The following is a 16,897-nucleotide window of genomic DNA, read 5'->3' as shown; positions in this document are numbered from 1 at the left end:
CCACTTTTGCCTTTTGCCCCTTTGGACTCCTTGGCGTATCTGTCGCGAATCAGTCGCCACCTGCGCTTGCACTCCGCCTCCGTGACGCCTGAAATTAGGAACCTCATCAGGGCGGCACCAGCAAATGAAAGCAATGGATTGCAAAAAGATACCATTAGAGGCAAAAAAGAATGCGCAATAATTACTCTCTCCCACTGAGGTCATTCGGAAAACAAAACAAGAAAACAAGGTACTGATGTACTCAATAGATATTGGTGCATTAGTTTTCCGTGTCTACTGCACACGATAGACACACAACCCAGTTTTCAACATGCATGCTGCTAAAATATTTGCATGCCAAATTTTTTATTCAAAAGCGGGACTTATCAGTGGCGCCTTGAGCACATGTTTGCGCGCACATCTAATGCACCTGTGATAGGTAGTAGCAGCCTGGAGGTTTTATGGGCTCTAATACTTTCACGCGTGCTCATCACGTGGTTGTAGTAGAACAATGCATAATAAAAGCTGGGTGCCTGCATCAAGTAACGTTTCTGTTCGCGCTAATTACGTTGGCCTTTTGATCAATAAAAGGAAAGCCAACGCCGGGAATGTACGCAGTTCACGCGGTCGCATTCACTGTATAATACATTCTAAGTAAATAATTATAACAAAGCGCAGGCGAACGCATGTGCAGAGTGCTGTTTGTTTGATTTTTGCTTCAGAAAAGAATACCGACGCCAGCACGTGAAGCGCGTGTACTTACGTTCCCCTTGATGCTTGGTTAGTTTAAAGATAGGTATAGGTAAAGCCCCTTGATAAAGGCGTTTTTTACAAGTACCGCCAACCATTGTTGTGGAACCGCGCGAGACACGTGCTACGAGCGGGTGCTCCGCCGCCATTCGCTTCCTAGGGCCGCTCAAATCAGTGCTGCGCCGCCATTCGCTTCCAAGGGCCGCTCGAGACGCGGGTCTCGTGCACTCGCGCATTTGACGATACTTGCACGACAAACGCAAACATATCGAGGGGCTTTAGGTATAGGCGCTTGCAAGCAGGGCGTCTTGGCGCCGCTATTTCTTTGCTTGTGTGATAAAGCACGTGCAGTTGCAATTGCCTGGCGAACCTGAAGAGGGGATTTAGCCAAACCTACCGTCGCGTGCATGCACGCATGAGGCAAAAGACGGGACGCTATGGTTTCAGACGTCTATATCGAACAAATGCACCTTACCCATTTGTTGCGCGATATATGCCCACGCGTTGTCTCTTTTCGTACTGTCGCGGTAGTCTGACCGGCTCGTGTCGTAGAGCCAGGGGTGCGATTCGACGTGCATGATGAGCGCCTCCTGGTCGCTCACCGTGGGCTCCCCTGGCTTTTGTAGGGCTCCTCTTGATTCCATTCTGCAGGGAATGTTTGATCTCGACTCGACTACGAACACACGACCGTCACCGGCGCAGCAGACGTCCCCGACCGGGAAAACGGGACGAACCGGATGTAGTTGCCAGCGCCGCGCATGCGCTTCGGCGTTCTTTTTTTCGCGAATTGTGATTGGTCCACCGCAACCCACCGCACGCCCCTCCGCACTGGAAAGTTCAGCCTGGCCCAACTCTGCTGCGGTGCGTTGCGGAACGCCAAGCGTCGTCGGTTGCTAGGCGACCCGCTTCTGCAGTCGACCGCAAGCATGCCGTACCGCACTGGAACGCAGTCAAACGCAGCTGTCTGAACTGGCCTTTACTCTAACTCTACAACGTCGGACATTCATACTTTCGCATTCACAACTCATAAGAAGTGCTTACAGTGGCAAATCCATAGCCCCGTTTTTTTTTGTTTTTTTTTTGGGGGGGGGGGGGGGCGGGAAAATTTAAAGTAGCGGAAACGGGACTCCAGTTGCGCCTTTCACTTTAGCCGCCGCAAAACCACACTGCGCCGCTTATTGGCTCTAAGCCGTGCTTTGAAACCGCCGCCACGGACTTCGGTTGCTTCAGTCTCGGTTGAAGCGAAGGAATGGTTCTCCCAGTTCAGAGTACGCTTGTGCGTGTTAGGGTACGACCTACCCTATTTTGAACCGTCGTCCTTGAGTACCGAGCGTTCTACCATCTGGTGGTCCGGTAGTCGGTTTTATTTCGAGGCGGTCTAGCCATGTCAAATTGCCCTCCGATAAGGGGGGAGGCGCGGCGGGGGGGGGGGGGGGGGGGAGGGGGGGGGAGGCGGCCGCCTTCGTCCCCCTCCTTGGATTCGCCCCTGAGTGCTTAGGTGTCTTTTGGCTTTTTTTATTAAAGAACTGTTGTCGTCTTAGGTTTAATATTTCTCTACATAAAATAAAATGAGGTAAACACGCATTATTGATTACAAAGGAATTTTGAGCTTTATGGATCCGATCTTAAAAGACGGGAAATTCAATTTTTGTTTTCTAAATGATTTGGACGCTTCTGTTGTATATTCGCAGAAATTGTCATTGAAATTGAAAACGATAAAATTTCTAAAAAATACACTGAAATCTAGACAGGTTACCGATTTTGCAATAATTGGAAAATCAGTTTAATATGAAGACCATCGCAATTTTTCTTCTACTCTTCACAGGTCAAGGCTCATAATCTGTCCAATCAAGCCCTTCAAAAATACATTGAAATATTGTTTTTCCTACAGGGCTTTAAATATACAGCATTGTCGTAACGGGAGTAGAGAAAGATAGGACGTTGCTGATTTCAAGCAAGCGGTCGAAAAATGTAGGAAGTCTGTGAAGAGAAAGCACTCTGACAGGAGTTCGTGAAAAATAAGAATTTATACAAAAGATTACAGGTGAGTTTGAAGCACAAGTCAACAATTTAAATAGAGATTTCTCGGATGAGTGCATTTCAGAGCCTACCCTTCGTGGGGAGGCTGGGCTGGTGATGACCAGGTTTAAATAGTGATAAGAAAGAACACATCGTATTAATCAAGATCCTGTGCGCACATTCAGAGGTTGTCACGTGAATTCTTTCTGTCGGACGCCGACCTGAGTCGGTCACGGCGCTCTCCTGCCACTCCGAGGGGGAATATTTTTTTCCCGTTTTGCCTGTAGCGATCACTGTTCATTTCTTCTCAGTGGCACCGCAAGCTCGCGACCTCGATGTGCTTTTCGCAGCCATAGGAGGAGACTTTACTTCTAAAGATAAATCTTTTTTTTTGCGGCTACTGTTCTCGCTAAAACAGCTGTGGTTGCGAAGTGTCGGACCGTGTACACTGCCACAAGTGACAGGACTGTATTCCACGCACAACGGAAACAGAGTCCTAGTCCTTTGCTAGCATATCCCCGAACGCTTTGACGTCAGCTTTCGGGAGGTGGATTGGTTTCACGTTCGGCAGTTTACTGTTCAGTGGGCAACCGTCTCGGACGCCAACTTGATCACGGACTTGGTGGGTCGTCGGAGGCTGTACAACGTTGTCTGGTGCTTGACACGACCCCCGATTCAATCACAGACACTCTTTCCATGTCAACTTGCGGAAAAAATACACCTCGCTGACGTGTATTTGTGGCTCTGCAGCTCGTGCAGTCGATACTTGTTCTTAAAATGGCTTTCTGCACCGTCACTTACGTAATGACATGAGCATATCCAAATTGGATTTCACGATTCTCCGAACCGTTGTCTTATAAATTAAGTTACAGACAATTTCATTCAATCGCAACTCTTTTTATTATTTTTTTTTCTTAATTTTCTCCGCGTTGCGCGGCCCTCCACGGCGTGTTACCGTCAAGGTTCTACGCTGATCTGTTTGCTGTGTCGTTCCGGTTGCTCCCTGTACGTCGCGTAGACGGAGACGCTATACGCTGGCCGTTGAAACAGGCACCGCGAACCATGTTACAGGGTGGCGCACCTCGATCGCTCCGACCCCTGGGAATTTTAGGGTCGGTTCTACAAAAATGTATTAAGAATTTTCCTTACGAAACTACCGACCACCTCTGTACTGTCAATTTGTTTTTTCCTGACCACCCCGTAGCTTTTTTACGCTTGTTAATAATAATGAAATTGTGAAGAACGGTGTATGTGCAGGCCCCATTTACGGCAACCGCGTTAGCGTCAATTTGGCCATGTTTCTCCTTTATAACTTAAAATCCTCACAAATATTGCATCATGTTTTGGCAGACTCTGTTAGTACATATTATAAACGTTAATTTCAGAGAGTTTAAAGAATTTCAAACATAGCCTTTTGTTTTAAATGGTTTCAAAATAATGCAGTTTTAGTTAACTGCCCCTGTGTGAGCAGTTCTTGTAAATTTTTCCCGATAACCAGGACAATATTTCCGGCAAATATTAACTATATACAAAGCAACACACCGGAAATGTTTTAAGACTTTAGCTTTTGTTGATAAGGAGGAAAATATTCTTTAATCCAGAGCGCTATTGCGCAACGTTCCGTGTTGGCGATTTTGTTTTCTAAAAAAAAGGTACCCCAATACTCGGTGAATAATACTTTTTGTCGATTCTTCCTATGCCTAATTTGTCGGTGAATATTTCTAGACCCGCTGCGAGAACAGTTTTTTGAGGGAAGCCGCCCGAAATGCCAATATCGCGCGATACGCAAAACGCGCACGTGACAGAGAGGGTGCTTACAACTTTTTGTTCGCAAGAACAACATTTGTTTTAAAAGCTAGGATTGGGGTATTCTTCTAGGCATAAAGCCAGCAAAATTTATTTTTTCATTGAGATTAAAAATGGTCACCGGACATGGTTGTTTAATCTTATGTGAAAACGCCCTGTTACCAACTGACCCAAATCACCACCCTACTCAGGGCGCAAGGTGGTTTGACCAACAGTCAACACGCTGAATGCCCGCTGAGAAGCATGTTGAATGTCGGTTCCAGAGGGAATCGCGATTACTTTTCAGTGTAATATTTTCGAAGAGCTCGTATTTTGTCTTCGTAGATTAATTGCAATATTTATTTTGTGTTCTACTTTTGACACGAGTTACCCTTTAAATAAATCTAGTCAAAATTACGTTAACCAAAGAAGTACACACATAATAAAATTGCCGATGGCCAAGGTTCCATCAACAATTCTACTGTGGTCAACAATTCACTGTGAAAAAATATGGACCTGCGTTTTATGAAACACCATCTGTATTTGCTAAGCTATTGTTACTTGTTCTTATACGTGGAACTAAAAAGTCAGAGGTTGTCGTAAATTCTCCCGGAAGTAAGTAACGATAGCTTGGAGCGCATCGCAAAGAAGCGCGTTCGGATGAGATCTTCTTTACAACGAAGCTGTTAATGGGCTAGACTTCCGGAGATTTTTCGTTTGCGTCACCAAAAACTCTACGCTCGTACCACACACCAGGCGCCGCTCGCGCACACCTTCCCCGTATAAAATATTCTAAGTAAATAACCGAAATAAAGCGTTGACGAACGCGTGTGCAAGATGCCCTTTCTTTTAGGTTTTTGCATTAGAACATTAGACGCCGGCACGTGCGGCGCATTGGAACACCATTCCCTGCATTCCCCTTGATGCTTGGGTAATTTAGCAATGTGTCTATTCACTACATTGGTTATGAATATGCACTATTATGAAGATCAGTAGACGCTCAGGTAGATAATAAAGGTTTCTCAAAGATTTGCTGCTGTGCGACCCGCGTCGGCCATGTCTACGCTCGCACCGCCCTCTCTCTGTCGTCGCTCCAAGCGCTTGCGTGCATGGTTTCCTTTCCTTCCGCTCTTCCGGGGTGGCGGTCCCGTCGCGCGTGTCTAGTTTCCTCCGGCTCCACGGGGCGGGTCTGTGTCGTCTGCTAAACAGCTTCGCTGCTCATCCACCTTTACAGAGTGGAATGTTTAAATATTATTTGAAGCAGATGGAATTCAGATTAATAACTGTACACTCCTTAGCACGTATCACGTAAGAACGCAACATGTTTGTAAATAAACATGAAAAGCAATTATAACTGTAATATAGATTGAAAGAGGCGATGATTGGTGTCTTTTTTTTCTAGGAATTCTGAGCTGATATATCCTGTGTAGGCATAGTTACATGTAGGATTAACAAAGAAAAAGATTTTAAGCAAAAAAAAAAAAAGCCTATAGTTCTGAATTTAAGCTTGTTTGTCGTGCGATTCTTTTTTCTGTCCTTGCATAGCTGTGCCCTGTTATTCATCGTGTCGTCTCAGCGTGGCAAACCCGTACAATCTACGGCTCAAGTGACTCCAGAAAAGCACATGACTATCCACAGTTGGAAGGCAAATCTGCTATAGGCGCCGCGTAACGATATTGGGTAGTAATGTTTCTCACTTTACACAAGCTTCCTGGCACTAGCGAGACTCGAATACAGAAAGGTACATTGAAATGCAGCCGTCTGAAATACTCCGGTTTTGTAGGGTCTACATAACCAAATTTAAATCGATAAAAAATTGTTTAAAAAGTTTTGCTATTAGTTACTCGGGTTCGTTCCACGCGCTAGTTAAAGGTCGCTTCACGCCTTCGGTGGGTTCCATCTGGAAACTTTCAACAAAAAATCTATTGTTAAAAGGATCCTGTTCGCGTAGCTCACATCTGGAGCTACCAAATGTCAGGGTGTTTGTTTTTTACAGCGATAGCTGTACGTTTTCCTCTCATCACTTGAAATGACGTGTGTTGCGGATGTTGTATTAGTTGATGTTGAAGTTGTAATTGTAGTTGTAGTAGTTGTTGTTTATGTTGTAGATGGTGATGTAGGGAGTCCGTCGTCGATGTTACCAAATCAATTAAAAAGTTCGCCGGCAGCTCGCGGAAATCAAACCTGGGTCTGCTGCGTGCGAAGCGGAGGCATTACAAATCAGCTACGAAACAGCGTTAATAACCCGCTCTGCACCAAAGGCTGGTTCACACAGCTGCGGTGGTTGCGTTCACATGCAAACGAAACGACGTAAATGACCTTAACGACAAAGTCATCGTGACAAGTGTTCGCCATATACACAGCATGGAGAACGTTGCAATCGGGATAGCTTGTTGCGGCGTTTTGGTCGTTACGGTCGTTTCGGTTGCATGTGAACGCAACCGTTGCAAATGTGAACCAGCCATCACGCCGCATTCACACTGGCAGCTGAACCGCATTCGCAAAGCGGTCGCGAACGCGGTTGCCTAAAGAAGAGGTACGACTTCACGCTCATTTGATGACGAAATCGAGTGGATCCGCTTCGTGATCGCGATTCGAACGGCAGCGTGAATGCAGCTTTTAAAGGGCCATGAAACGACTTTGGGCTGGGAAAAATGGTTTTAAATTGGGACTTTACTAATCGCATATCGTTTAGTTGGCCAAAAGAAAGAGGGTATAAAGTCAACAGCCAGCTTTTCGGTACGAACATGTGAAGATATAGCGGACTATTTCGTACCTTCTTTCCTTCGAAAGCTCTCCGCCTTTCCACTGTGATACATCCGCGGTTCCCAAAGCGCGTCAGCGGTGCCAACCTGACGTCAGCCGAGCCCAGCTCACGCATTGGACACGAGAACTGCGTCACTCGGACGTATGCGCTCGTCAACATTTAATCCGTCGACGAATATTTGGATTCGCGTTCGTGACCAATGAGTGCCCTGACGAAACGTATCGTCACTGGCGAATGACAAGTTCTATGGTATGCCTAAAAATCACGGTGGAAGCTAGGAGTCATTGCACTGGTGCCGAAGAATGTCACCACGACGTGATCTCACAATTCGCATTTGAGTTGAGGATTAAAGCTAAGGATGAAGAAATAGGAAAATCGTTTCATGACCCCTTTAAGGCTTGTTCACACATGCAGCGGAGCGTTACAAGCATAGCGCTAACCTCGCTCTAAGTGCGTGCTGACGGGAGCATTCATCAGCTTTGTGTCCCACCGTCAAAACTGTTGCTCATGGCAGACGAGAAGTAGCTGACGACACGTGAGCTGCGCTACATCAGCGCTTCGCTGCACCTGAGAGCCGGCCTTTAAGATATTTGTAGTACCCCATAAGCACTGCACGCGCTTTCTGTAAAAAAAAAAAAAAAAAATAGCCTATAACAAAATTGTGTCATAGCACTGTCTGTGCTAAGAGCTCGTGCTGGTAGACGCGCCTTCCTCCGCTCCGGAACAAAAGTGAAACAAAAGCGTTCGAAAACGTTTTAACCAAACAAAAGCGTTCGAAACAAAAAATATGTCAATTTTGTTTTGAACGTTTTTGTACGCGCACCCCACTGCCTCACGGTGCCTGAACGCGACATCGATGCCCAACGGCTTCGCCATGACGTGTCGCAGATATAGCTTTGGCTGTGCTGGAGATCGACACAGGACTGCTCAATTCCTTTTCTTTCTACAAAGTTGAACGCCGGCATATTCCTTTATCGTTGTCGCAATATATTTGGCTTATAATTGAGGCGTGTTTAATCCTTCGGTGTGTGCAGTGTCTGGTTTACAATTCCATACGTCCACTAGACCATATTCAACGATATCGTCCAATACGTCCAATGGCCAACGAACATTACTGGTCTCCGTTTTTTGGGCACGAAGCGCATGACTGGGTTCGAATTCTCGCCGAACGCTGACAGATCGTTCGTTCTCGCTACGAGCTCAGCCGAGTAGACGCTGAATGCTGCCGCAGCTCTTGTCTCCAATGCATGATCAAATAAAGTACACTTCCAAGCAATGACGAACAGGCACGAAGGCCACTACATGACGCGGATTTTTGAAAAAAGTCTGTTACAGCTTGTGGCTGCAATGTATTAGAAAGCAAATAGCAGTTTCAGTGTGCTATTTAAACAGGCAATTTTGATTGTCACTTAAGCAACTTTTTAAAAACGGATATTTTACGTACCGTACTCTTTCCAAGATAAACCGGTTCGGGGGAAAGCTCAACCGGTAATCGGTACATGAAAACCGCAAGCTCCCTAAACACTGCAGCCAAACCAAGTTCATAAACGCCATTGTAACTGTAACCGCAACCGCTGTGTTGTTTACGGTTTGTGTACTCTCTTCAAGCTCACCTTAACTATATATATATATATATATATATATATATATATATATATATATATATATATATATATGATACTCACCTGGGACATGTCAAAGCCTTGATTAGTTTTTTCGTTACAATACCCTAAATCAGTAGTTCACAAATGGGGTTCCGCGGACTTTTGGGGCCCGTGAAGACATATAGGGGTCCGCGAAGTCCAGCCTCATCAGTTAAGTCCGGGAATAAAAGTTGTCAATTCTCAGATTGAGAAGAAACGTTTCAATTTTCGGGTGACGTTTTTCTTGTATGTGTCGTATGTGTCAATAAGAGAGGTCTATTTCACACTAGGTCTTAAGTATATCAATTTAATGAATCATTATCATATGTAACCTATACCTTCTCCTTCCCCTTGCCACGAACGAGGTTCGCCGTCATCTCTGCCGTTCTACAAGCGGTCCACGAAACAACATTGGTTGAGGACCACTGCTCGAAATCAATGAGTCATTACTGATTCGACATTGGTTTTGGAGCTGATCATGGAGATATTGCTAAACATTCTAGATATTTCGATGGTGGTGGCATTTAGCACAAAATGAATTGATCGCGAATGTACCGTTCAGAATTGCTCGTGGCACTTTACGTGTCCAAATTAACTAGCTTAAAGAATACCCAAATTCTTCAGACCAAATCCGATTTTATTATACCGCGATCTTGGAACGCACAAAGATCGAATACTCAACTACGCAACCGTTTACACAAACAGCGCTTACTCACGCTTTTTTCCACCCCAAAGCAGCCAATCTCATGTAACATCAGTGCCGAAATTAGTGCTTCCTGAGCAACGATTGATCGGCCAAAAGGAACTGTCGTTAAAATTGGGAGCCGCTAAACTAATGAGCATGCGCAGCATCCCTACTGATCAGACTTGGGAAGTAATCCGTTACAAGTAATGGATTACTTGTAGTCCGTCACTTTTTGAAGTTATTTTGTAATCCCCATGTTACTTATAACTGCCGTAATTTATAATGTAATTTCGTTACAAAACCTGTTTGTAAGAGATTACTTTAATTACTCGTTAATTTTTTTTAACAATATGAACATAAAAAATGGAGCAATATAAGTCTGCGACCACGCGCTCGACCAAAGCTCAAAAACGACCGCTCGCCCCCAAGCATTTTTCTGTACTGGGCGCAACGATGTACCGTTCGTGTATCAGCAGAACAGTGCGTCCAAGCTACAGGCACAAGACCGCAGCTTTGAGACGTTGCGGACACGCTTGAAAGGCTCGTTTCAAAAAAGAAGCTTTCATAGATCGGTTCCTTACCTACGAATATGCTAGCCAAGGTAGACGCCGCTACTGACCACCTCCGCCGCTAGCTTTGTCTGCAGAATTCCAGGGATCATTGCCGGTCGTCGTAAGCTAGGGGATGGCGGGTGTGGTTCGAGCTTTCGCTGCCTTGTCAGCTTACAGGTGAACGGAGTGCACCTACACACTTTCTCTTAAATGCAATAGTTTATTTTTACAGGAACTATCACAAAGCGGGCGTATGAGAATTGAAAATTAGTGTTGCAGAACATTTTTTTTAAAACATCAGTATTATTTCTATTGTTGTCTTGATAAGTGTACTTGAAAAGTACTGCGAAAGTAATTTGTAACGTAACGAATAAAGTAATCCGTTACTTTTCAACGAAATTCATTTGTAACGGTAATTTATTACACTTGAGGCTCGGCAATTTGTGATTGTAATCTATTATAATTATTCAAGTAACGGGCATAAGTCTGCTACTGATAGATCAGCATTTTCAACTTTTTTGAGCAAACCCTACGCGCTCTCGCGTCTGTATATTGGTGCTCAACCAAGGAATGAAATAGCACGTATCTTTCATATGCCTACTTTAAGGCCTGTTCCCACATGCAGCGGAGCGCTACAAGCATAGCGCTTACCTCGCGCTAAGCGCGTGCTGACGGGAGCGTTCGCCAGCTTTGCATCGCACCATCAGAACTGTTGCTCATGGCAGACGATAAGTAGCTGACAGCACGTGAGGAGCGCTACATCAGCGCTTCGCTGCATGTGAGAACCGGCCTTAAATTATCCATACAGCCCGACGAATGTGATTGATACTGGTGACTCCAGAGAATTATAGGGGGCGCGCTGACTAGGCAAAACGGCGGACTCAAGGACGTGGGTATAAGGTTTCAAAGCGCAAACAGACAAGGACAATAGAAAATAACACAAACGACAGGGACAAGGCGCTTGTCCCGGTCGTTTGCGTTATTTTCTAATGTCCCTGTCTGTTTCCGCTTTTAAACCTTATACCTACCACGGACTAACTAGCCCAAACCAAAGTTTTAATGAAAGGAGGTGGTTTTTATCGTTCAGCGCGCGAAACATCTTAGATGTCTTGTGTTGTAGCGTAGAATCAGTGTTGCATATGGAGGGAAAGCAGGTTATTAAGGGTAAAAACGTCCTAGTCATTGCGTAAGAGTGGCACGGTGCAAGCAGAAAACATTATGACTGAAAACGATGTTGGCTTCTTTTTTCAGTTCTATTCGCGCATTTGGTCGAAGGAGCACAAAAGATTATTCTGCGATCGTCTGTTCTTGGTCATCACTGACTCTACGGATCCTAAGTATCCTAAAAATCCAAAAATTAGAGCCACGCGACGCCGATTTTTTTAAATTAAAAATGTGATGAAAGGTCAGGACACACCGCTTTCTGATCCAATTTTTCGTTCAGGAAAGGCACTCTAGAAACTGTGTCAGCGCGGTGACGATGGGCGCTCGTTGGCCAATCGCAGGCCGATTAGAAGGATGTATTGAGAACTTGCGATTGGCCAATCGCAAGTTCTTAGTATGTGCGATTATCTCGCACGTACTGAGACCTCTTTATTTTTTTTTATTTTTCTCTGCACGTACGTTTCCTATCGTGCGCTTCTTTATATGACACACAACGGTTAGCAAGCAGTTAAAAACAAAAAAAAAACTTACGCTCTATAAGAAGGTACAAAAATCTATTCCATTTCAACGACAATCTGCGCGGCGATGTCGTCAACAATTTTTTTTACTGCATTTTTAAAAGTTAGTTATTATTTTTCCTAACTCTCGTTAAACCATGGTCAACAATCATGGTCTCCGAGCTTCCAGGTGTGCAGTTTGTGCACCTGCTGTCTTGGGCTTTCTAAAGAATCCTGCAGCATGTGGTATTGATTACAGTAATCCGTTACTGCATCACAAAAGCAATTGGAAAATTACCAGACGGCGAAACTTACTTTTCACGCTCCTTTTTGACGTTTCTAGATGAGGTCAATGCAGAACATAGTCGTCTAGGCCGCGAAAGTTTGAATTGAACAACCCATACAGAAAAAACGAGGCATCCTCAATAGCTTGACAGTCAAAACGTCGCCGAGCGCGTTGATATTCTAATCCTTCTGGTATCTTATAGGGCAAAGAAGTGTCCAACCTTGGTGCAACTAGACGATTAACGCATGGGCAGACAGAGCAATGTTTGCGTAAAAATAACTCAACTCAATAATTTTAGCTATTTCGGAAACATATCACTGACAAGTTGTAATTGATTACAGGACGATACTAATTGAATTACAGCGAACGTTACCGCAGAAAAAAATTGATTGAAGCGTGAAAAAGTTACAACAAAATGTAATTGAATACAAGTAATCATTTACTTGTAACTCCTTACGTACAAGTTTGTCCGTGACGCCAAACCGGCATTTATCAACTAGAAAAAATAATTGACGCTCGATAAAATTTGGGAGACCTTTCCAGGCGAAAACCCAGCAGCACTGGCGAACTTCGAAGCCACCTGCTTGTTTGGCCTTTATCCAAACCCTCACCACCATCTTGCAGTCCTTTCAAGCTTTCGGCGTCTTCTCCAGCGTACATATACTTTATTCTTATTATCACAGCACAATTCTCACCACTATTTTGCTCCAAACTGCCGCGAAATTACGAGTGAGCCAGTTATACTGGCATAACCTTTTTATAATGCAGTTTTTCTTCTTTTTTTTTTTTTTTGAATTCCCAATCACCTTTACAAAAAAAAAAAAATTAATACGCACGCAACTTCTATACATCCGGTAGCTGCTTCTCCACGTGATCACCGCACAAATATAGCAAGTATTCATGACGTGGCACACATTTTTGGATGCCCTCAGCGAAAGAGGTTTCCACCTAGGTTCTGACATTACATCGCGCGTTTCGCAAGACCGACTGTCGCCACAAGCGTTTTGTCCATAGTTTCGGGAAGGACGAACAGATGTCCATTATAATGGGAGTCAAGGAAGGTTGTCTTTGACGACCGGTGGTCGATGGACTGGTTATGGAATGAGGGCGAACCTAGGCGGTAACCTTCTGTGATAAAGGCATCCGTACGTTTGTGCCACGTCATCATAACTGACTAAATCCGTGCGGTTATATATATATATATATATGTGGAAGTCACCATGGTAGAGTGGGGGAAAGAGCCAACGAAGCCACAGGAGCGTGCGGTCTCGAGATGCACACGCGCGTCATGCTGGCGACAAAAGTAAACACACGAGCCGGGCGCCGGCAAGTTCTGAAACTAGCGGCCATCACCATCCGGCCATCTGGCCTTGCTATGTTTTATAGCATTGACCTATTTTAAATATTTCGCCCGGTGCGAGTGATCTTACTTTTACATCGTAAACTACAGAGATGTAGGGGTCTATACAGAAGATGAAAAGAATAGAAGAGGGCCCAGAGCGCTCCTTGCGCTGGCTGTCTAGTGCGGCGTCCTAAGGCGTACCTAGGCGTTGACGACAGGGCAGCCGCCACATATTGGCATAGGAGGGGTTCTATACTAGCCGCTCGTGCACCGAGTTTTCGGCCAGCTGTGCCCTTGGTCCAATCCTAACACTTTGGATTTTCTTTTCGGGTATCCCCCGTCCCGTGCGCTCGCCCCCCCCCCCCCTCTCATTTCATGTGGCGATCGGGGCAGGTGTCACCACTTGCCACATCCTGGGTGTGCGCCACTAATCCCGAACGAATACACAGCTATAGCGATATATTGTGGCCGAGTTGAACTTTAGATATATCGAAGTTCGGCGGTAGAAACAGTAAGTTGATGCAACGAGCAATTTCGTGCAAGAAAGGTCACTGACTAACACAAGTTCAAGCATTGTTATAAAAGAGAAATTACATTGTTGTAAAAGAGATATACCGCGGGGGATCAGCGTGTGCAGCTGCACTTTCCTGCTCCACGATCCCCCCCCCCCCCCCCCCCCCTCTTTTCCATGATCACACACGCACCATTCACTTCCTGACTTTGGAGCAGGCAGTGAAAGGTGCCTACACTTCTTTTTTATATTTAGTTTATCTTTCGCTTTGTACATTTTTCTTACTTCATAGGTCGGCAAATCTGACTCCTGATCCCGTGGTGTAATATCCTGATCAGTTTTGTTATAATATTGCAAAATGAACAGTGGCAATAAACGAACGAATTATATTTGACTTGCTTTGTGTAACGTTTAGAATTATTTGTTTAAGGACGTTTTAGTGCAAACTTTCACTTCTTTGCTTGTTTGATATATTTCTACCAATATTACGATGCAGTATATGTCCTCCTTTCTCATGTAATCCCCTTGTGGGCCCTCAAGGTTTAATAAAAGACGGTGATGACAATGAGACGCATCACTATTTCTTTTGCTTGAAGCTTTAGCTCAGATTTTTATGAATTAAAGCGCCGCTTGCTGGGACGTCATCAATTTCTGAGGAGGAACAGGAGAACCTCACGAAATAAAGTTTATTTAAATAAAGCTTCTCAAAATCATGTTGCTGGTTTTTTTTATATGGAAAACGTCTTCATCCTTTATGTCTCATCCAGACGGCCCAATTTGAAAGGGCGCACTCCTAACCACGGTGTAAGATACACTCTTTAGGTGAGGACACGGCGGGGCTGAACGCGCGGCGCGAGGAATCAGATAGTGTTCGTTCGACGGGCATCCAAAAGGCTGCATCATTCCGCTGCCACCGTGCCCGTAGAGTAACTGTATAGGCTGTATATACAGTTACTCTACGTGCCCGCGGCTTACAGTGTCGCCGGCGGCCAAACGGCGAAACCGTGTGAAGGGCCGCCCACACTAGCGAGAAAACGCGCGTGGCACGCCGATCGCGGCAAGTAACAAAATGTCGCCGAAGCACAGTCAGCGCCACGAGCGCGTGCAGAGACACGCCCTTTATCTTGCCGCTTAACCGATTTATCGGCGCGCCGGGCGCGTTTTCTCGCTAGTGTGGGCGGCCCTTGAAGCGTGTTTCACATGCAGCGGATTTTGGCCCTAGAGCGGCGCAATTTCTGCCGTCGCGGCGCTCTGGCCAGCACCAGCGGTTGAGCGGCACGAGCGCCGCGACGGCAGAAATCGCGCCGCTTAAAATCGCTGCATGTGAAACACGCTTGAGAGCGGAAAAAATGATCTCGTTGCCATGACACCCCGGTACACCGTGATCTTTCTGCACGTGCGACAACCTCGCTGGAGCTCTGCGCGTGTGGTACATGAGGCGGCACGAGCCGTCTTGTATGTGCCCACGGGTCGACGAGTCACCTGCCGGCGCCGCTTGAAACCATAGTGAGAGAGAGTGAAGAGCGAACTTTATCGGGCACGTCGCGAGGAGCGCGCCTGAAGAGTATTATCTTACACCAAAGCTTCTTAATGTTTCAAAAGTAGCGCAACGTGTGTCAATGCACGAGGCACGTGTAACATGCAGCCCTTGGGAAGATCATGGCGGCACAACGCAGCACTGAGCTGGATTTCAGACGCCATGTTCTTCCCAGAAGGTCTCGAGCATTTCCACAGTAATGAATGGCGCCACTTTTTTCAGGATAGAGGTGAATTATAGGATTCATTAGAGAGTTTTAGTAGATCGTGTTTTCAGGCCACGGTAATCGTAGCGGGAGCTCGCGCTGCCACTTCGATGCATGCTCTGAAGCGCGCTCTCGTAGCGGTAGCGGGCCCTTGAAAACGGTCGACTAAAACTCCCTACTATCTTGAAACGGTATGCAAGACACGATTGCTATGTTGCCACTGACACCTTGTGGGGATCCCGGCAGCGAGGGGGCTGGACATGAGCCCGCGGGGCCAAGTGAGAGGAAAAGGACGGCAAGAGAGGGAGTGGTTGGGTAGCGAGCTCGCGGATGGTCGGCGACGGAACGCGGTAGGACAAGGCGCTGCCTCCAGATCGTCCAAATGTGAGAGAGTAGATCTTCCGTACCATGCGCTGTGTGATCTCATTCAGTGTGGTACGCTTTGAAAAAATCTCCTGCGTCTACTTTTCCGCACAACGCTCGGAGAGCCAGTCACCGCAACTTGCGTAGGCAGCTCAGCGATTGACGATGTCGAAACATATGTTTAGACCAAAAAATTCAGTCTGAGTCGTGACATTAAGCAATGCAAGCGTGGCGTTTTACATTGCTTGATGTCGCAACTTGAGTACCGGCGATGCCATTGGAGATATCGCAACGCGATATCTCCAATGGCATCGCCGGTGTACTTTTTCTCTCGAAAGCCTGCTAGTTGTGGTGGAAACGCTTTTTTCCTATCCAATAGCCAGGTGAGGCGTTCAAGGACCATCCGTTCAAGCAGTCTGCCTACACAACTTGTAAGTGAGAATGGTCTGTAAGACGACGGCAGCGACGCCAGTGTCCCTTGTTTTAGTATTGGGATAATAGTTCACTTCTTCCGTGCGCCTGGAATGATGCGGGTTGTTTATACGAGGTTCAGTTTTTCAAGAACATCAAGGTGGTAAGCAGGATCGACATTTCTGAGCGCTCGGTAGGTTATACCATCCGGTCAAGGAGTACTCTTTTTGTTACACTTATGAAGGGCTTCAGTGAGCTCCGCCAGAGTGAAATCGGAATGGCTTGGCAACATTGCCTCCTTATTTTGATCTTCGATGAGTGGAACTTGAGGTAGTCGTCCTAACTGTTCCCGGTACTGTAACGGAGTGGATGATTGCCGAGAAAATTCGCCCGCTAATACCT

The sequence above is a fragment of the Ixodes scapularis genome, unplaced genomic scaffold (assembly GCF_016920785.2).
Source record: "Ixodes scapularis isolate PalLabHiFi unplaced genomic scaffold, ASM1692078v2 PGA_scaffold11__112_contigs__length_91849675, whole genome shotgun sequence".
NCBI classification, from domain to species: Eukaryota; Metazoa; Arthropoda; class Arachnida; order Ixodida; family Ixodidae; genus Ixodes; species Ixodes scapularis.
This window is presented reverse-complemented; position numbering follows the sequence as displayed.